This window comes from Leucopleurus acutus, assembly GCF_964270905.1.
Source record: "Leucopleurus acutus genome assembly, chromosome: 3".
In the NCBI taxonomy this organism is placed as follows: domain Eukaryota; kingdom Metazoa; phylum Chordata; class Mammalia; order Artiodactyla; family Delphinidae; genus Leucopleurus; species Leucopleurus acutus.
In genome coordinates this window covers 29,199,967-29,222,282 of record NC_139145.1, presented here as the reverse complement: position 1 = coordinate 29,222,282, position 22,316 = coordinate 29,199,967, and the positions used below count along the sequence as shown (strand labels likewise).

Genomic DNA, 22,316 nt, shown 5'->3' with positions numbered 1-22,316 from the left:
GTAGTGGAATCAGGATTCAAAGCCAGAGCCCAAACTTTCCTTAAATCCTACTACTAAAACCAAAACAAAACCCCCAAAACTTTCAATGTCCAAATATCTCATCTTATATGATTATCTAAAAGAAGATACCAGAACCCAAAACTAAAATGGATCTTCACAGTTTTCTTTGGTAGAGGGACGAAGGGTAATTTTTCTTTTATAACTTCTATTCATCCATATTTTCTAATTTTTCTCCAATGAACATCTAGTACTTATAATAATATTTTAATACTACATTGTATAATTTTAAGTGATGCTTTATTTTTGTTTAATTATATAACTAGTTATATAAGTTGTTATAAGTTACAAATAGTAACTTGACAATTTAAATAAAAACAAATTCTTTTCCCAAGAATTAATTGAGTCTATCTCAAATACCTGTGGTTTAAAATGAGTTAAAATGCTGAGTGCTAGAAAAATATTTTACCTAGTGACCTTCAGAAACAGCAGTGAGCATCAAAACGGTAACAGCTTATTCCTGAGTAATTTCAAATGAAAAAAAAATCATCCTTGTCCACTTCACAACTACCACTCAAAACTGTCACTATGTTTTTTCAGCACTCTAACAGAAGCTGGAGAGAGGAAGGATTAGATATATGAAGGGGGAAGCAGAATCTCTATTCGAAGCAGCATGACAGAGAACAGGATGTAACACAATAATCTATTTCCGGCATAGCCACATGGGTCCTCAGTTGTACCAGGACCTGTCTGAGGTTCAGCTGCCAATAAGGAACAGATTCCCCTAGCAAGCTCCAGGTCAGATCAGTTTGAACCCAATCCCAATGGGGTTTATCCAAGATCCACAAATCCTGAGACAGCAGAGAAGTAAACAACAGTTAAATTAAGCACATCTGAGCCTTTAGGCAGTTAGCATCTCTGTTCCAATTAGGAACATTTTTCAGGACTAGGGGAGACCAATAAACTATAAATTTAATATCATTTTCAATAAAAAATGTTAAATGTAAATGAAATTTACAAAAAAGGATAATTTGGGAAGGAGGTGCAAATTTGTATTTTCAGAGTGCCTACTATGTGCTAGACACTGTACAGCTATCGTGATCTCATTAACTGTCACACCACCTCTGGACAGACAGGTATCTTAGTTTTAAAGAGGAAGAAACTAAGGATCAGAGACATCAAACCACTTGCCAGAGGTCAAAAGTAGCAGACTTGCAACTCTGACTCCAAAATCCCTACTTTCTTCCCTGAATTATACTCCCTGTCACTTCCTTTGTTAGACATTAAACTCCCTAAAGCAGCAATTTTCCTCTGATTTACTTTCAAATTTTATCTGCTTGTCACTCATCTATATTGCTGATGGGAGCGTAACTGGCACAACCTCTCGTGTGCAACTTATCAATACATACTCAAGACTTGAAAAAAATGCACATCATTGATTCAGCAATTTCATATGTAGGGAATTATAATACAGGAAAAAATAAAGATATGTCCAAAAATATAGCTAAGAAGATGTTCATCACATGACTGTCATAACAGCAAAGGAAAAAATGCCCAACAATAGACTGGTTAAATAAATTACAGATCATCCAGAAGATAGAATATTATGTTTCCACCAAATAAAAATCATTTTTATAAGAGTATATTTATTGACCTAGAAGTCAGTTACATAAGAAAAGGAAGTTACAATACAATGAAAAAAGTTCAAGAAAACTTAAGTGAATAAAGCCTACAAAATCAGGACTTACATTATATTATGATCTCATTTTATTTAATAAAACACACATAGGGGCTTCCCTGGTGGCGCAGTGGTTGAGAGTCCGCCTGCCGATGCAGGGGACACGGGTTCGTGCCCCGGTCGGGGAAGATCCCACATGCCGCAGAGCGGCTGGGCCCGTGAGCCATGGCCGCTGAGCCTGCGCGTCCAGAGCCTGTGCTCCGCAACGGGAGAGGCCACAACAGTGAGAGGCCCGCGTACCGCAAAAAACAAACAAACAAAAAAAGCACATATAGGATACAGAATTAAATACAGGTGATTTTTTACTCTTTTTGTCTACCATAGTTTTTCAGATGCAGCCAATATAAAACTGGCAATATAGTATTCAAGTTTCTCACCCCTTTCTCCTCCAGGCCACCTCAAAACAAAGTGGCATTTCCACACTATTACTTGGGGTTCTGGTCCTAGCAACTTTTCCCTTGGTTCAGGCCCATGCTCCAATGAATGTGGAGAGCAGGTGGGGTTAGGCTAGCTACCAGAGTTTGGCTGCACTCTGAGGTGACAAAGACATTACCCTAATAGCTGAGAATACCCAGCCACAGAAAACTCTTCAACAACCGTGTTGTCTTAGGAGGCTACCACTTCTAAACATCTGACAATCCATACTCCACACTGCATGACACCTGAAAAGAATTCCAGGGTGCAAGAACTAAAAACTCACCTTGTTTTGTAGACATCATCTGAGCACCAAGAGACATCTGCTCTCATTATCTATACCTGGGCACCAGCCCCACCCTGAGTCAGTCCAACCTCCCCTTCTTTACCATTCCAGACACAGGTGCTGGCGGCACCCCTTCCTCATCCTTCTACCAACTCTCACAAGCCAAAAAACTTTAATCAGAGAATTTCTGCAAGTGCCTACACAACAAGATCTGACTGCCTTATCATATCAGTACTGAACCAAAATTCTTACCCTACTTTCATGTAAGAGAGTGCAAAGTTTATCATGTTTTAAAAAGAACATTAGAGTTTATTTCCTGGCAGTCTTGTGGTTAGGACTCCATGCTTCCACTGCAGGGGGCACAGGTTCGATCCCTGGCCAGGGAACTAAGACCTCGCAAGCCGCTCAGCATAGCCAAAAAAAAAAAAAATTAGAACACAAAGAAAGAGGAAACTTTTTTTCCCCTGATATAATGAACACTCTCATTTTTTCTAGGAAGAAATATCACTTTCAGAAAGATGCCTTAAGGAATGTTACTGCATCTACTCTCAATAGGTCTGACAATTATAGTCAGACCACATCATAATCCTACTTTAACTCTTTCATTTAAACTGATTATTCATTCAAAAAGTTTACTGAACATGCCAGTATACTAAATGCTTCAACAGACAACACAAGAATTCTGAAAACCAAATATTCTGGTATCAAAATTATTTCTGGAAATAAAGCTATATTATTTCCCAGTTCACTAAAGGGAGATAAATGGCTAAATTCCTGAAGTATAAAATACTTCAAAGAAATGCAGTGTCACTGCTTTCAAGAGTATTAAAACTCAACCTCCACTAACTAATGGTATTTTAAAAATCACTTCCAAAGACTTTCAAAGCTTCCACTATCTAACATGCTTCCTGTCTCACTGTACCTATCGAACAAAAGTTGGTCCTGCTAAGAAATCTTTTGAAATCAAACCTTGCACCATTTAAACAAGCCCTCTAATATTTTCTAAACACTGCTCATTTCTCGAATATCCATTTATTTTCAGAGACCTAACCAGCCCCCATTCCAAAGAAACACATATTCCAAGTTAGGAGAGTCTCAATGTTTAAAATTTTATACACACACACACACACAGCGATGGATCTAGAAAAAGATCGTAATCAAAAGTTTGCTTCTTTAAGCTAGGAATAGCATGAAAGTGAGTGGTCCAAGCTAATAGATATACAGGGATTTATCAACCCTTAATTAAATGTATAGTAAACTTTGCATTTGCTCTACTTTCTCATATAATCCCCATTGTTCTCATATCCTAAGCAGACCTTGGTTTCAAATAAGAATGAAGTTTTGTGCCTCACAATCCACTGGGCTCTAAGAACAAACGAATCTGTCTTTCAGCCGGGGGCTAGGACTGCCTTAGTAAGGATTCCTGCTGCTTGCTGCACAGCAAGGTTGTCTTTGATTCCCTTCACACTGTTTCCTGCAGGCAATTGGGTACGGGGAGTTCTTACCTCTTGAAGCCAGAGATTTCATTAAATTCTGGAGCTGAAAGGGACCTTATAGAGAGCATTTTGTCCATCTTCTTAAAACGTTTTTATAGCCCAGGTCTTCTAAATATCTCACGAGGTGCTTTTGGTATGTACCCCCTTGAAAGCACCTAGTCTCAACAGCAGATAATTGCTGCGAGACACATGCTACGATAAGGTCAACCTATAGGTTACAGACCTTTGTGCAGGAGTACATATGAACACAGGTAGACTACAACACTCTGGAAGTTCTCACACAAAGGAAGTAATGAAGTCAAGATGTAAAGGCCCAATATCAATTTAAGAGATACTGGACTTCTTTGTCAAAAACACTATTAAGCTCCATTGTTTTAATAACTTTATGTATGACAGCTATAAGTGGTCAGTCAAGATGTTCTACAAAGCACAGAACAGAGATGTCACCATCATAATAAATTTTTTATTAACTCTGAGAAAATAGAGAATTGAGAGGAGGATCAGAAGACAAATCTCATGCGGGCATTTTTTTGCTGCATTTAAGACGAAAAAAAAATATTCCATGATCCACATTTCTTTTAATCGACGAATTAAAAGTCTAAAGAGAAACAATAAAAACAGCTACCAAGGGGCTTCCCTGGTGGCGCAGTGGTTGAGAGTCCGCCTGCCGATGCAGGGGACACGTGTTCGTGCCCCGGTCCGGGAAGATCCCACATGCCGCGGAGCGGCTGGGCCCGTGAGCCATGGCCGCTGAGCCTGTGCGTCCAGAGCCTGCGCTCCGCAACGGGAGAGGCCACAACAGTGAGAGGCCCATGTACCGCAAAAAAAAACACAACAACCCCCCAAAACAAACAAACAAAAAAACAGCTACCAAGATTGGGATGTGAGCAAAAAAAGGTTGAAAGGGTGATTTTTACTTTTACTTTGAAAATAATCAAATTCAAAAACCAAAAATTGGTCTATAAACCACAGGAAAACACAAAGTACTAAACTTTCCTATAAAATTTGTACTTTATTTCCAAATAAACTAAGTGTTGTATTTCCAAAATAATTTATAAAAAATAAAGTAATACAAGCAATTAATAAGACAATTTACCAATTTACAATGTAATGCTTTCAGGTCCTCACAGCGCTTGTACAGAGTAGGAACTCAATAAATATTTGCTAATTTATCAAATAATTAACATGTAAAGTCCAGAAGGTTACATGCAAAGCAATAATTTGATTCAGAGGCTAGAGAAGAATGTACTGTTGTAATTTTAAAGGGCTGATGGTGGACACTTGTTTTTTGACTACATCACCTAATCACAGTGTGATTAGGTGAATAAGCACATACTCGGGAATAAGCACATACTCCAAGTTGAATCCAGGATTTCTACAGGAGCCACAAGAAATCTCTTTCCCCACTGAGCGTGAACATAAGAGGATGAAAGCTGGAACTGCCCTCATGCTACCACAAGGGACAGCTGGTTCTAGGAGGTACTACATTCACTCTGAGGAATAAAGCTGAATCCACATCTACCTCTAGATTTTTCAAATTATAAATTCCCTGTTTCAGCTTAAACCAGTTTTGAGTTGGGTTTTCTGCCACCTTATACTGGAAAAAAAATCATAACAAACCTTAAATATTTAGTTCAAATAAAACAGGCAAAAGCCAAAAACGTATTTGACATGGCCATGGTCTTAAAGACAAAGAATATTCTGCAGATGAAACATTCTTAAATTTATTTTTATTTTCCTAGGAAGTCATTTTATTCTACTAAAAGTATTCAAAACTAAATGTTCGAAGAATATCCCATTCCTGCTATAACACAGATACTAGACAAAGAAAAAAATATGTAACAGGGTAAACTAAACACTAAGAAGAATGCAGAAAGAAAGTACAACAGAAAAAACGAGTCCTGATTTTCCAAGGAGCTCTGATACCCAATACTGAGAAAGCTGACCCACTGCTTTACAGGCATTTAATTCCAAATAAGCAATGAGGTTGGTAGTACCAAGTACAAGCACACCAAATAAATAACCTTAGAGCAAGGAATATATTTATCATCTAAGATTACAAAAGTCCTGCAAACTGCTACAGACGCAGAATATTACTATTACAAGCAGCGCCTAACCTGTGCCCCTCCTGTAACAACTAACCTTATTCTATGCATTTTTGCGTAACTTTAACCCTTCCTTTACCTTATTTTACTACATTTATTTTTTCCTTTCATCTTCACTTATCCACTTATTTTGTTTTTATCTTCCTATACTGTATGGGTCATTGTAATCACTCAAATTCTTTTTTTTTTTTGAAATAAAGTAAGGTTTAAGTATATACTAACAATAGCAAAAGTCATTACATTTCTGAACTGAGAAAAAGAAAAAAGTTGAAAATTTTGAAAACTATAGGAATAAAACTCTAATACTGATAGTCAATACCATAAAATGTGTCATCACTGTCCTTGGCAAAACTGACAACGACATGTGGATATTCCTGCAGCCAGGTTACTGCTTCTCTATCAGCTGTCAATAAATTATGCAGTTTTTAACTCAGAAAAATGCAAATGCAAAGAAGTTCTGTATTTCTTCAAGAATCGTTTACTTGTAAAGGAGAGAGAATATCACAAAAGTAAGAAAGCACCATAGCACAGTGGACATAGCATGAGTTTTGATTTTTGTTTTATTTTGTTAATTGATAGAGAAACAAACTAAACTTAAATCTAACAAACCTCTGGATGTGCTTACCAATTTATAAGAAATACAAATGAGATCAGAATATGTAGACCTAATAAGAACATAATTAGCAAAATCCAAATTTGGGGAAGTTACACAGAACAAATGACCAATCCAGCTTCTTCCATAAATACACAGCAAGAAAAAAAGATGGGAGAGGCAATTTTTATAGATTAAAAGAGATTTGAGAGACTATTCACTATATGCAATGTGTGAACCAACTCTGTCTCCTGAATTGGAAAAACCAACTACCAAGAGACTTCATGAGAAAAACAAGACAAATTCCAACAGAGGGCAACACAGTATACCTGACCAGTGCTCCAAAAAACTGTCAAGGCCATCAAAAACAAAGTCTGAGAAAACGACACAGCCAAGAGGAGCCTAAGAACACACGACTGAATGTAAGGTGGGATCCTGGATGAAATCCTGGAGCAGAATAAAGACGTGAGGTAAAAACTAAAGACAGCTGAATACCCTATGGACTATAGTTAATAATAATGCGTCAACAGCAGCCCACGACCACGCTAATGTAAGATGTTAATAATGGAGAACACTATGCAGGGGAAGAGGGTGTATATGACAATTCTGTACTACCTGCTCAATTGTTTTGCAAATCTAAAACTGTTCTAGAAAGTAAGGGCGATTAATTTAAAAATTATTTGTGAGACAATTAAGCAAATATAAACACTATTTGATATGAAGGAATTATTGTTAATTTTTTAGGTATAATAATGGAACTATGTGCTCTATATGTGTGTGTTTTTATCAGTTTTTCGTTTTTAAGTGCACATCTTTTACAGATACATACTGAACTATTCATGGATGGATGAATGAATAAAGTTAAAAGGGTAGACTACAGCAATGTTTCCCAAGGTTTAGTATTCAAGGTGATTTCTGGTGACACGTAAGGGTGGTTTTTTTTGTTTGTTTGTTTGTTTGTTTTTGCGATACACGGGCCTCTCACTGTTGAGGCCTCTCCCGTTGCGGGACACAGGCTCCGGATGCGCTGACTCAGCGGCCGTGGCTCACGGACCCAGCCGCTCCGCGGCATGTGGGATCCTCCCGGACCAGGGCACGAACCCGTGTCCCCTACATCGGCAGGCGGACTCTCAACCACTGCGCCACCAGGGAAGCCCCGTAAGGGTGTTTTTAATGTTTAATAGCTATACATTTAATTTAAATACATTACAAAAAATATACAGCTAGCACATCAAACCCATGATTTCACAGATTTTCATTGCTTAGGGTAGGTTTCCCTTAGGAAAAAGTTTGTTAAGACTAAAAAAAACCACTTAGGCAGAGGTAGGTTAAGATTCTAGATTCACACTATGTGACCTTAAGCAAGCCAGCTGTTTCAAGGAGTACAGCACCTGCTACATCCAAAGCAGGCACTCAATAAATATTAACTACTGCACTATTGATAAAAAGCCAATCTATCAACAGAACTCCAACAAAGGAGAAAAGACTGGAACTGGGGAGAATGAGTTAAGCACAGAATGAGGGAGCAAAGGAAGCATGAGGGCTTACAGAGGCAATTTGGGCAGGGGCAGGCAAGGCTTCCCCTGTTCTTCTCAATCTCCCCAAATACTGACAATCTGCTGCTGCCCACCTACAACCTGGAAACTCTGCTGCTCCAGAGTCTCTGGCACTTTTAAGAGTCCCAAGCTGCCACCTAAAACTCCTCAAACTAAGGTGCGGAATCTAAAATAATCAGAAGAGTTTTTCTTTTCTTACCCCAGGCAGGGATGGGAAAGAGCACAAGGTTTTGTAGAGATAAAAAGGAAGGAAGGGAGGAAGGAAAGGAGGGAGGGAGGGAGGGAGGACAAGAGAAAGAAAGAGAGGGAAAGAATCACTATGTGACCTTGAGAAAAAAAATAATTCTCTTCTCCAGTCTCCATTTCCTCACATGCTAAAATGTGGAAAATAAGCCTATCTTTCAAGGTTATGGTGAAGATTAAAAGGAATCACAGATGTAAATCTGGCATTTAACGAGTGTTAGTTCCCTCCCTCCTTACTTTGGCAGGGTGATAAGAGAACCCTTGGTGAATAAAAGAAGTTGGGCTGAAATACACAAAGATAGTAAAGAGCCTTGGGTTGTATCAGTTTTGAACCAAAATAAAGGAGAAGAGGAATTCTGGGGTCAGAAAGTTTGGGAAATACTGGGAAACATATTATTAAAATGACAATTACCAAGTGAATTTCTAAGAGGAGGAGATTACGTGCAGCATTTACTAAATTTACTTGACCTAAGGAAGCAACTCCCAGTAATGGTGATCCTATTAATCACACGCACACACACACACACACACACACACACACACACACACACACACACACACACACACGAAAAAAAGGGAGGGGGGAGGAAACGAAAGGTTAGCAGTTTACAGCAGCTGACAAATCCTTCAAAATGACAGCTGTAGTATTACTATCTGGACAGATCAGAAGTCAATGTCTGGTTTAGAGGCAGAGAGGGAGAGAAGGGATGCGTTTTGATCTTCTGAAAGGAGTTACTGATGCCAACAGCTTAATTTTCATGACCAAGTCATTTAAAACTAAGAGATGACAGTGAAACAGAAAACACCAAGCAATGGAGTGAATGTATTCATTGTAAAAGTACATATAAACTTCTGATACAAGATGGTTAATTCTTATTTGCCCTCCTAAATTTATTCCTTCATTCAATCAACTGGGCAATTGTATGGCATGCACTGTGCTAGATGCTGGGAATATGCTATGAACTGAATATGACATGACAGACGTGATCCTTGTCCCCATGGAGGTTACCTTCTTAATAAAGAAGCTGACTCTAGTGGGGGATTACGCAATACTTTTATCAATTACGTTAACAGCTGTGAAGAAAAAGAACTGAATGCTGTAATAATATGACAAAGGGAATCTAACCTGTAGGGGGGTACATGGGGGCCCAGACACAATCCCTGAGGAAATGATGCTTGAACTCAGCTCTAAAGGACAAGCAGAGGTTAAATGGGCAAGAAAGGAGTTAAGGGTGAAGCCTCCCTGATAACAAATAATAGATGTTAATGCTTGTTAGGTCAAGACAGAATCTGGTGCACTGGAGGAAGGGGTGGGGGAAAATCACTGTGACTGAAGTATGGAAAGCTGAGGTGAAAAAGAGCAAAAACAGACAAGACTCAGGAGGAAGACAGAGATGCCAAGGCTGCGGTTTCTGACTGTGCAACTGAAATCATCAAAGGAATATCAAAGTAAAAGACAATGGCACTGGAAACCTGGCTAGGGTGCTCTCCACAAATATAAGACATTTCAAGGAATTTCTATTAAATATAATAGAGAAAAAACTGGACTGGAAACGGGTTCACTGCACGTAAACAAAGAAAAGTCTACCTGAAAAGTAGAAGAATTCCCAGCAGAACCTCACTTCCTAGGTCAAAGCAGCAAAGGCTAGTAGGAGTGAGTGTCCCTGAAGCTGTCAGTGAGGCCAGTCGAGACGGATCCTAACGTGCTTCATAAAGAGCACCAGCAGCCAGGGGGGCAAGCCAGAGCAGTGACCTGGCTTAAGCTTGCCGCAGACAGTCTGCTGAATAAAGCAGATACTCCTGCAGCTGGCTTCAAACAAAAATGGTCATTTCAATCACAAAAGGGCAGCACTGCCCCAGCCACAACAAACTCAGAAGTTCCTCACCCAGGTGACTTCCTTCTGCTACTCCCCAAATGCACCTGGATCTAGAATCAGCAGAGAAATATCTAGAAGAAGATATTTCCCTTTCTTCACGAAAGAAACATAAATAGCCACAAACCTAAGACATATATGTCCAATATCACTAGTAATTTAAAAAAATAAAATTTTAAATTCTTTAACCAAATTGGGATTTTAAAAAATTATTAATACCTTAAAATGGCATAAACATGGAGAAAAGAGCACTTTCATAGACTATGGTCAGTTTGATATGTCATGTTCATATAAATAACAGAAAGTGGATAAAACCTTTGGCTATATAAAATACACATGCACATTTTTTGTGTACACTCTTTGACTCAACAATTCCGCCTCTTAGAACTTACCCCAAGGTAATACTCACAGATTTGTTCAAAGATTAAACTTCAAGAAAGAGCACCACCTTTAAGTTGCTATAAATTAGAAATAACTTAAATGTCTAATAAAGGAGTGGTTTAACTATTTACCATTTGCATATTCATGCATATTTGGCACCCCTTCAAAATGTTATAAAGAAATGTATGATGGTTCAGAAAGATGTCACAAATATTGCTGAGTTCTAAAGGCAGTTTGAAAAATAATTTTATGTGTGAAAAACAAATATGAAACATATATGAAAGAAAAAATATGTATATGAAGGCAGAGAAGTATACCAAATATTAACAGCAGTTATCAGTGGAACTTTTTATTCTTTTTGTTTCTTATTTTACATAATTTTTATTTGCAATTTTCCTATAATAAATATATATTACTTCTGTAGAAAGAAAATATAAGTTTCTTACTCAACAGTTTTTTAACGTATGTGTAAATAACGGTACTGGGCTAATTGGGTAACCATGGGAAGTAAAAATGAATCTTGATCCCTATCTCAACCACAAAAAACAATTATTTTGAGATGGTAAAAACATACCGCTTCTAGAAGAAGGCACAGAGTATCTTTAAGACCTTAGAGTAGGCAAAAATTTCATAAACAGGACACAAAAACTAGTAACTATGTAAGAAAAAATTGATTAATTAGACTTCATTAGTATGAAGACCTTCTGCCCATCAAAAGACAATATTAAGACATTGGAAATGCAAGCCACAGAACAGGAGGTGTCTGCAATATGTATGTCTGACAAAGAGCTCATTTCCAGACTATAATAAAGAATTCCTACAAATCAGTAAGTAAAAAGACAACTCAATTTTTTTAAAGGGTCAAAAGATTTGAATAAGCATTTCTCTAAACAAGATAGCTAAATGGTCAATGGGCACAAGAAAAAAATGCTCAACATCATTAGTCGTTAGGGAAATGTAAAATAAAACCACAATGAGATACTATTTCACAACTATTAGAATGGCTAAACCTGAATGACAATGTCAAGTGCTGACGAGGATGTAGAGCAACTGGAATTCTCATACACGGTCAGAGGAACTCTAAGAATGTACAGCCTCTTTGTGAAAAGATCTGGCAGTTTCTTGAAAAACTAAACATACATCTACACTCTACCCCAGCAATTCCACTCCTAGGTATACACAAGAGAAAAGAAATGTCCAAACTAAAACTTGAACACAAATGTTCACGCAAGCTTTATTCGTAATAGCCAAACACTGGAAACAACCCAGATATTCATCAGCTGGCAAATGGATAAGCAAAACTGTGTATACTCGTATAATGTAACACTGCTAAGCAATGAAAAGGCACAAACAACTGATACAAGAATGAATCTCAAAAACATGTTAGGCAAAATAAGCCAAACAGACTAAGAGTACGTGCAGTATACGCATGCTGTACCCATCCCATCTATATGAAATTCTAGAACACGCACAACTGATCTACAGTAATAGAAAGCAAGTTACCTGAGGCCGAGGATGCTGTTGAGGGGACTCCAAAGGGTAATGAGGGAAGTTTTTTTTTGGTAGAAATGTTCTATATCTTGATTGTGGTAGTGGTTACATGAGTATATATAGTTTTCAAAACTCAAACAGTATACTTGAGTACATTTTATTGCATGTAAACTATATATCAATAAGCTGATTAAACAAAAAAAACCCAAAACTACAAAATAGATACCAGTACACACTCATCAGAATGGCTAAAATGAAAAGGATTGGCAAAGCCAAGAGATAACTGGAACTCTCCACATTACAGGTAGGTGTCTAAATTGTCATAAGTGCTTGGAAAACAGTTGAGCAGAATCTACTGAAACTAAACATATGTCTATCCTCTGACCCAGTAATTCCACTCTGGGGTTTTTATAACTGAGAGAACCAAGTGTTTATGTCCACCTTAGAAGTGTTATTCATAATAACAGCCAAAAATTGGAAACAAACCAACTAATTTATCAACAGTAAAATAAATGAATCATGGACTATATATACAATGGAATAATGCACGGAGGGAAAAATACACAACAAAATGGATGAATTTCACGGATACAGTAATGGGGGGGGGGGAACACAAGAGTACATACATATGCTGTATAACTCCATTTATATAAAATCCAAAAACAGCCATAACTAACCTATAATAAAAGAGGCCAGAATAGACCTTTGGGAGGGTCTATTGACTGGGTGAGGCACAGACAAAAGAGCCCTCAAGTGGCTCTAGCATGTTTTCGATCTTGATTTGGGTAGTAGTTACACAGTGTAGTATACACACATGTAAAAAAAATCATTAAGCTGTACACTTAATATTTGTGTTCTATACTGTATGTAAGTTAAAAGCAAAAAATATATATATATATGCAAATGCCCTTTAATCTATCTTTGTTCATCCCTTGAAGCTGGATGCTTTTTACACAGTATCCAGGTGTGGCCTCTGTCAGTGTGAGTCACTCTCATTCCCAGTCTACTCAGTTACATGTTCTTCATGTCCACCTCCCTCAGATTATCTGAGCTGGTGGTGCTACTAAATATCTGGAGTAATGGCACTGGAAATGGGACTGGATAAAGTCATGCCCTAACCAGACAGGGAAGATGTCCAAAATACTTATTATTATTATTACCAGTATATATGGTTTTAATAAAGGTGTAGTTTCAAGTCTACAGTACAGTCAGTCCCTTGTTGATTCACTATCCTTTTGATTAAGTTCTTGCAGAGATTGTGGGGAAAATTAAATACAAGCAGCCAACATTCTGAAAATAAGTACTAGCATTGCTAATATTTTTGCTTGAAAGTTTAGCTCCACAATTATAAGGAAAGTGACTTTTAAAATCATAATATAAATATTCACTTTATAAACAACTTTCAGAAATAAAGCCATGTCAGAGTTAGACTTTGTTGAAGCACGTTATTTGCATATTGCAAAACTAAACACAGTGGCAACGCATGAAACTATTACTGCTGTCTTCCAAAATTAACCAACAGATTAAAAAATATGTGGTTAAGTTCCAGAAACTATAATTAATTCATTCACAATCAGTTAATTCATAACTGATTTATGAATGCAAAGCTTTTTAGAGACAGGACTTCATGTTTTAAGACAGTCTGATTTACATTCTCTTCAATACATGCACATACATACTCATATCTATCAATACAATCTACCCATTCTACATTTAAAATGTCTCATCTCCTCCTCTTCCACACCATCTGTTACTATCTTGTGATTTCTTCCCTGGAACATTACAACAGTCTATTAATTGGTCTCCCTGCTCCACTGCATCCTCCAAACTGACTGCCAGAGTGATCTTTCTAAAGCACAGATTTTGCTCAAACTTTCAGGTCATCTCTCATCTCAAACCACACCCACTACCCTCACCCTTCCTCTCCTGCAGGGATGACAAGTTCAAAAGTAAAGAAGGCCTTACAGGAGCTATGGTGACCAGGAAAGTACAAGACTTGACTCAAAAAGGCAGCCACGGGCTTCCCTGGTGGCGCAGTGGTTGGGAGTCCGCCTGCCGATGCAGGGGACACGGGTTCGTGCCCCGGTCCGGGAGGATCCCACATGCCGCGGAGCGGCTGGGCTCGTGAGCCATGGCCGCTGAGCCTGCGCGTCCGGAGCCTGTGCTCCGCAACGGGAGAGGCCACAACAGTGAGAGGCCCACGTACCACCAAAAAAAAAAAAAAAAAAAAAAAAAGGCAGCCACTACTCAGCTCCAGTTTTCAGGCAAAACCAGAGTGTTTTGATATGAAATGTCTAATTTTTAAAAATCTATGCAGATCAAATAAAATACATCTGTGGATCTCTATCTACAGGCTACTTGTCTGTAACTTATGACCTAAAGGATGACCCAAGATTTGGTTATAATCTCTTTACAAATTTATCTACCTCAATCCCTTCACACAAACTACACTCCAACAATCCACAGAACTACTTACTCCCAACAGACAATACACACCACTGCCTCCCAGCTACTGTTCATTTGGTTACCTTTGCCATGATATCCCTCCTCTGCCCCAACACATCCACATCCATGTCTAATTTTTGCTCAAGCCCCAAAGGGTAACTTTTTAAAAATTTCCTTTATGAGATTTCCTTTCTTTTCTAGCTCCCACACAACGTATGTCCACCTCTCATGATCCTTAGCAGTTCTCACATTAAACTATACTTTTTTACGTAAAAGACTGTAAGATTCTGGAAGCAAGGTACACATCTGATTCTGTTCTGTATTCCCCACATTACCAAACAGTACCTGTTCGATTACATGCTCAATAATAAATGAATAAAGCTATTTATCTGCCTATTTGCATAACAATTAGTACCTCAAATAGACGGCCATTACACAGTATGATCCCTTAGATTTTGAAAATCAAAAGGCTAACAAGGTTCAGAAAAATATCCCTGTAACATTAAGTTTGAATCAGAACTAACATGAACACATGGTTCATTTTAAATATACGTCTTAGGTCTGTCCACTGAAAAGGTCTAGAAGCAACAACAACCCAACAGTATTGATTTTGTTTCTAAACACCATTCCGCACTAAAAGGAACCAGAGCTTCTTGGAGAAATGGTTGATTCCTGTTATGCAGGGAAAAGTAGAAAACCAAGAAACACACCAAAACTGATGGGCTCATGTTAAAAAGGAAGCAGGAGCTATCTTGAAGGGGCTCTCATTAGCCAAATCTGAACATCAATAAAGATTGTAATTGACTGTTAACACAGTGAATAAATAAAATCCATGAGAGTACGGTGATACACAAAAGGAAGGAGGAGAAACGAGATGGCCTCTGTGAATGCTAGCTAACAAATATAGACCAAACGACAGAAAACCACAATTCTGTAACTTACATTGTAATAACTGATTTCAGGCTCAGGATGCTAAAACCACTGGGTGAAAGGCTGTAATGGAACAGGATATTTACAAGGTGCCAAAATATTATCCCATAGTCCTTTGTAATAATAGGGGATAAAACTGTACCTTAATGGAGAGATCCGGCTGCTGCCACCTTAGTCAAGGGATCAAAATTAGCATAGATCATAATGGGATAACCTGTCATTAAGTGCCTCCCGACATGACTCAATGCAAAGTACACTTCACCTATGATGAAGCAGTCTTGTCATTCTTATTAAATGGGCTGCAATCAAGCCTCTCACATAACTTCCAGTTTACAGCAAGTATAGGAGCTAGAGAAACGAGTTAAGTAACACCATGAAGAAATATTCAGACAAGTGAAGAATGCTGCACACGCTACAGGACAACTAACTGAGCTGGACTCTTAGAAAAAAAAATAATCAATTCCAGGAGAGGGAAAAGGGCAGAGGGACAGTTAAAACAAAAAGAAATTTAAAAGATATCTACAACCAAATACAAAAGGTGTGTTTTATTTGGAACTTGGTTTTTTTTTTAAAGAGGGGGTGTTTTTTTAAATATTGAACTGAATATTTGTTATTATATTATGGAATTACTTTCATTTTCTTAGATATAAAAATAGTATTGTGGCTTTATATATGTATAAAATACATATGACTATATTTAATATTTGGTTATATATGGAGATGTATACTATATACATGGTGTGTGTGTGTATGCACGCTTGCTTTTAGAGAGAGACTATCTTAAGAGATACATGCTGAAATGTTTAGAGGATGGGGTATCATGTTTGCAACTTACTTTCAAATTGTTTAACAACAAAAAAGGGTACTTATTTGGGGAGAGAAGAACAGAAAGGGGAGGAGAGGGACAGAGGAAGAAGGGAGGGAACGGACGAAGAGAAATGATCCAAATACAGCAAAATGTTAACAACTGTTGAGTCTAGGTGGAGAGAGTATACAGGTGTTTGTTGTACTGCTTTTTTCCCCAACTTTTATATATATGAAATTCTTCGTAATAAAAAGTTATGGGGGAAAAGAGAGAACAACTTTAAAAGCAACCAGCTTAACACCAATGTAAAACCTTGAGAGTGTCAGGAAATAAGAGTACTCTCAAGCAAAGCCTGCGAGAGTGTAAATTGTTGCCATGTGACTGGAGGACAACGTGGCAATGTCTATCAGATTTTTTAAGGCACCTATCCAGTGACACTCCCAGGAATCTGTCCTGAAGATATACTCCTCCACATGTGAAATGACATACACGTCAAGTTATTTTTTACAGCATTATGTATAACAGCAAAAGACTGGAAATAGCCTCTAACTGTAACAGCCCAGACTGGTTTCACAAATTATGGCACATATAATAAATCAGCGTGCATCTTTTAAATTATCTCTTCAAAAACCATGAGCGTTCTTTGGAAACTGATATGAAAGATGACCATGTCATATTTTACATAAAAAAAAATCAAGGTGCAGAATAATGTGTATAGCACACACACACATATATGAAAGCTACACAAGAATGTGGTTGAGTAGCTGGAGCTAAAGAGAAGTGAGACTTTTTTTTCCTTACTGTGTACTCCTTTTTGCACCTTATGAATTTTGTACCATAGACATATATAATGTATTCAAAAAAGTTTTTTGTTAAGTATTGATCGACTTTAGCTGTAATGAAGTCTTCACATCTCCATGCTTTCATTACTAAAACCTAATTACAGTGGAGTTATATAGCACACCTGGGAATAAGGGTCTGAAGTCAGTACATAAGGTGAAAACAGCATATAGTAAAAATCTGCCTTAAAAATCTCTTAAATATATGCCACACTGGACCAACACACCATCTCAATAATTCCTACACAGCTAATTTTCATACCAGCACTTGAACAGTTTGCTGTTTCTTCAACTGACTAGTAGATTAAACAGCTGGCTTGTACTTCAGCCTCATGTTGTGATGTTAAAAATGTTTCTTTAAAATACCATAATCACACTCATCACAGCTAGATGAGAAGCATTCAGGAATTGAGACAGGCTGAGAGAAGAGCAAATTTCCATTCCCCATTTCACGTTTGGTCCAGAATGTTCACTGTTTAGGTTAGTTTTCCCTTGCTTTTGTCACCAGATGTAAAGAAATGAATTTGATAAATGTATGAAAGATGTGTAGTGACAACATGGTGCTTTCTAAAATACATTTCAAAAACAGTACCTCTATTAATTAAACAAACCCCTACAGTGGAAAAAAATATCACAATCCAAATATAATGGACTAATTTGCTGATTGGGAACAGGCTGTAACAATCCCCAGATCAATGTGAGAAGGACAGAGTAGTAACACCTCTTGAGAGACATCACATATGATCTCATAATCTGAGCTGCAGCCCATTCCTTTATATTAGCATTTCCATACAGATATATAGATTCTTCAATCTTTACTCCGAGTTATCTTCTAACTCCAATAAGTAATGTTAGCTATCACTGAAGCTAAATAAAAACTCCCAAATCTTTCTATCCCTGCTCTCTCTGGTGAGCGCCAGATCAGTATTCCTACTAGATACTTCTCCTTTTAGAGGATTCACCCATAGGCTACTCAAATTCACTACAAACTGAACTCATTCTTTCTCCTCCCTCCACTCCCCCCAGTCTGTTCTTCTAGTATTCCCTATCTTGGAAGAGAGAACAAACAACCATTCTGGCGCCCAATGCAAAAATCTAAAATTATACTATATTCCATCCATCTCTTTCTCCTATAACCAATCCCCAAGTTTGGTAGGTCCTGCCACCTACATCTCTTTTAAGCCCACCCCATCTCCACCATGCCCACTGTCAATGCTTTGGTTTGCCTTCATCATTGCACACTTGAACGAACTGGTCTCCCTGCCTTGAGTCTCTTCAATCCATCTTACAGACACCTGAAAAGTTAACTTCCTAAAATGCAAATTTGGTTACATCACTCTTTCTATTTTAAGAACAGAAGGATCAAGAACAAGTCCCAAAGTAATGATATAGTAAGCTAAACACAAGCTCATTTAATAACATGACATAATGCAAAGAGAATGTACTACCAGGCATATTTTTTATAAGTATATTCCTATTCTACCCCACACTATATGACCAAATTAAATAAGCTATTAAGTGTGTTTCAGTAGAAAGAGGCCTTAGGGAAGCAAGGAAAGTTCAACTGCCTTCTTAAAAAGAGTCAAAAATGAACACAAAATGTATCCTAACAGTGATAAAGGTGCCTTAAGGAAAACAAGGAGTTTCCCAGACCTAAAAAACAAGAGTGCGTTCAAGCTGAATGTAAATACTAACATGCTTAAAATGAATGCCGTAATCAGAAAAGGATTGGGGAAGTAAAAACAAGCAGAGAAGCTGAAGGAAGACAGAAAAACCATCCATCCCTAAAGTAAAAGCTGAATGAGGTTGTCTCAGTCCCAGGCCAGCAAATGTCACTTCCCTGGTCAAGTCCATGCTAACGAAACCACGTGACTATGATCTGACCTGGTAGGTAAAGTCTACCCACTGGACAAGAATATTTCGGTCATTTGGCTTGAGTCTTCAGTTCCCTCTAAATATCTCTTCTCATTTGAAAAACTTAAACTGGCATGTTAAGTAGGATCTAGTACGGAAGTCTACCTATCAGAAAAGTTTATATTAATCATGCCAACAAGCACATATCATTATAAATTAATAAACTGGAATTCTGGCTTTACACATCAGTCTTGCACAGCTGGTTAATGAATTTAAGTCTAACCGTGGGATAAGGTGCTGGCTTTCAGCATGCTGACAAGATCAGATTTCTAAGGGTGTTAAATCCAAGACCAGACCTAGGTTGAAGGTAAATTCTATAACTGTATTTGTGGCTATTAAAATTAATTAAAATTTAAAATTCAGTTCTTCAGTTAACAGAGCCACATTTCAAAATAGCCACAAGTGGCTAGTGGCTACCATATTGAACAGCACAGATAATGAACGTTTCCATTATCCAGAAAGTTCTAACTGGACGGCTCTGTTCTGGAAGACAACCTTAAACTAACCCTACTGTGAGTCCTCTCGGGAAACAGGCTGAGATAGTCTTGGATGGCTAACACAGAATCTGAGATCTAGACTATTTTCTACAGAACGTACGAAATAGATACTCAGCAACCATTGTTTCCTTTCCCTTTGCAATGATTTTTTGAAATCAGAATACAGTTTTAGTCTTCAGGATTTCTGCCCCTCTTTTTATCACTGGATGGTATTTTAAACTTGAGGCACAGACATTAGAAGCACATTCTCTGAAACGAAACTGCCTAGATTCATGTCTCATCTTTGTCTCTTACTAGATGTGTGACCTTGAACATGTTCCTTAACTACTCTATCCTTCAGTTTCCTCATAACTGAAGTGGAAATAAGGGTACCTACATCATTGGGTCACTATGAAAATGAGTTTATACATGTAGAGTGTTCAGAATTGTGCTCAATACAGAGTAACTGCCCATTAAGTGTAAACTACTACTACTTTTCCTACTACCACCACCCTGAGAGCTCTTCACGTGACAAGCGTGAAAAATGCTCAACTAGAAGAAATACTAACAAATATAAAAAGTAAAACATGGATCACAAAGCCAGAGTGTCAGCCTATGATAAAAAGGTTTTATTTTTTTTTTAAGGGTAAAGGAAATGGGTAATCTGGAGTGATTAAATACCAGAAAAAGTCATGAGTTGCCTGACAATGTCTTACTTGTAAGGCTGATAAACCACAGATCAAAAGAAGTCTACATAGGGACTTCCCTGGTGGTCCAGTGGTTAAGACTCCATGCTCCCAAGCAGGGGGCCCAAGTTCCATCCCTGGTCAGGGAACTAGATCCCACATGCTGTAACTAGAAGAGCCCACATGCCACAACTAGAAGAGCCCACATGCCGCAACTAGAAGAGCCCACATGCTGCAACTAAAGAGCCTGCATACTGCAATGAAGATCACGCGTGCCACAACTAAGACCCGGCGCAGCCAAATAAATAAATAAAAAAATATTTTAAGAAAAACATGCTCAGAATGTCACTGTTAAAAAAAAAGAAGTCTACATAATAAGCTACTGAGCTATTTAAATAACCAATAAAAAGTAAGGAGGAACTGAGAGGATACAGGTTTGAGTTCACTAGACCAAATGATACTTCCTTATATAAAACACATTTTGACATGCAAATGTATAGCCTCTCTTATACTTCCTAAGTTACCTTTAGGTTCACTTGGTGACTGACTAAAGATCTTCTAATCTTTTCATTAAGAAGGGAGAGCACCAGATACAATTAAGATACCATGCCAAACAACGATCCATCATGTGTTCTCCAAGTGAAAACCCACTGTAGAAAACCGCATCTTACTCTAACAGTATACAGACAATATGAAAATCCTGAAGTTGAAGTACAAACTTCAGCAAATGTAGTCAGATGGAAAGAGCCAGAGCTCTGGAGACACACAGGCTCAAGCTTAAGCTTGGCCTTGCCATGTACTAGCTGTATGACCCTGGGCAAATTGTACTTAATGCTCATGAGCTTCATTTTACAATCGGTAATATACACGTAAAGCAGGTGCCAACTAACTAAGAAATATATGTAAAGAGCTTACAATAGTGCCTGGCACTTAGTAGATGTCCAGTAAACAGCAGCTACAGTAAGTAAATCGTCCTGAGAAGACCCTCCAGGAGTCCTAAGAATAAAAGACCACTACTTTACATGGTAAATACAAAAATTATTCTGACCAGGTAATAACTATAAATCATGAGATAATGCCACAAAATTGTCATTTGCTTTCCATAGTTTATAACCTATTCCTCAAACAAATGTCCCTTGTTTACTGTACTGTATTCCCTGTTAGGCTATGACTACAAAACTTTTGGGCCTATTTAATAAAAATAACTGTATTTCTTACACTGAAACTAAGTTTTTACTAGCAAATACCTTCACTAAACCACACCCAAACATGAACACTATGAATAAATGTCTAACATTTCTTCTTTCTCTATTATAATGGAAAAAAGTAAAGAAATTTTAAGTTTCTCTCAGTGAGTTGAGTTCTACATAACAAAACAATACAGGGTAATTGCTTACCTGGACAATATTTTGTACTTCAGATCCACCAATCCAGAATGAATGGGGGTATTCCCTTTCAGACTAGTCTGAGAAAAGACAGCAGTCAAGCAGCTTCCAAGATTCTTTCCGCTTACTGTATCCAGCTTTCTTCAACAAAATCCCAAACATGCACTTCGGTAACTGTTGAAAGACAGAAAGCAATCCATACACCCACCATGGCACCAGCGGCAAAGGACAGCCACCAAGAAATGGAAGGGTCAATGGAGTGGTGGATCTGAAGCACAGAAAGAGTTACAACCCTTGAGTCAGCTATTTGGTATAAAAGGTCTGTAGTAGCACTGCTCATCTCTGTGTTGAGAGAAGGATAAGAAATTCTACATAACAAAGAAGGAAACATCCCTAATACTATTATTTGTTCATGATAAATATCATGCAATTTCCAAATGCATAATAAAAATTTCTTCTATTATGCACATAAATTGTCCCAGATCATTCAGCTACAATGAATTTTATCCATTTTCTAAGACAGCTCCTCTACTATTACAGAAACTTTGTCAGCCAAAGTTAACATAGGAGGGCTCAAATGTCTCCCAATCAAAATATGTATTTAAGCACCTAACAAGAACTCTTTTGGTTTGCCACATATAAGAAATCAAATCCTCACATCTC

General features: G+C 37.8%; 1 protein-coding gene across 4 annotated transcripts in view; it reads right to left on the bottom strand.

Moving 5' to 3' along the window:
- FBXW11 (F-box and WD repeat domain containing 11) overlaps positions 1–22,316 on the bottom strand; it is a 131,076-nt gene that overhangs the window by 100,177 nt on the left and 8,583 nt on the right. Inside the window, exon 2 of one of the 4 annotated variants that reach the window (XM_082835681.1) lies at positions 21,666–21,827. The exons of the other annotated variants lie outside the window; for them this stretch is intronic. The gene's annotated coding sequence lies outside the window, so the exon portion shown is untranslated. The remainder of the gene's footprint in view (positions 1–21,665; positions 21,828–22,316) is intronic. 4 annotated transcript variants of the gene reach the window in all.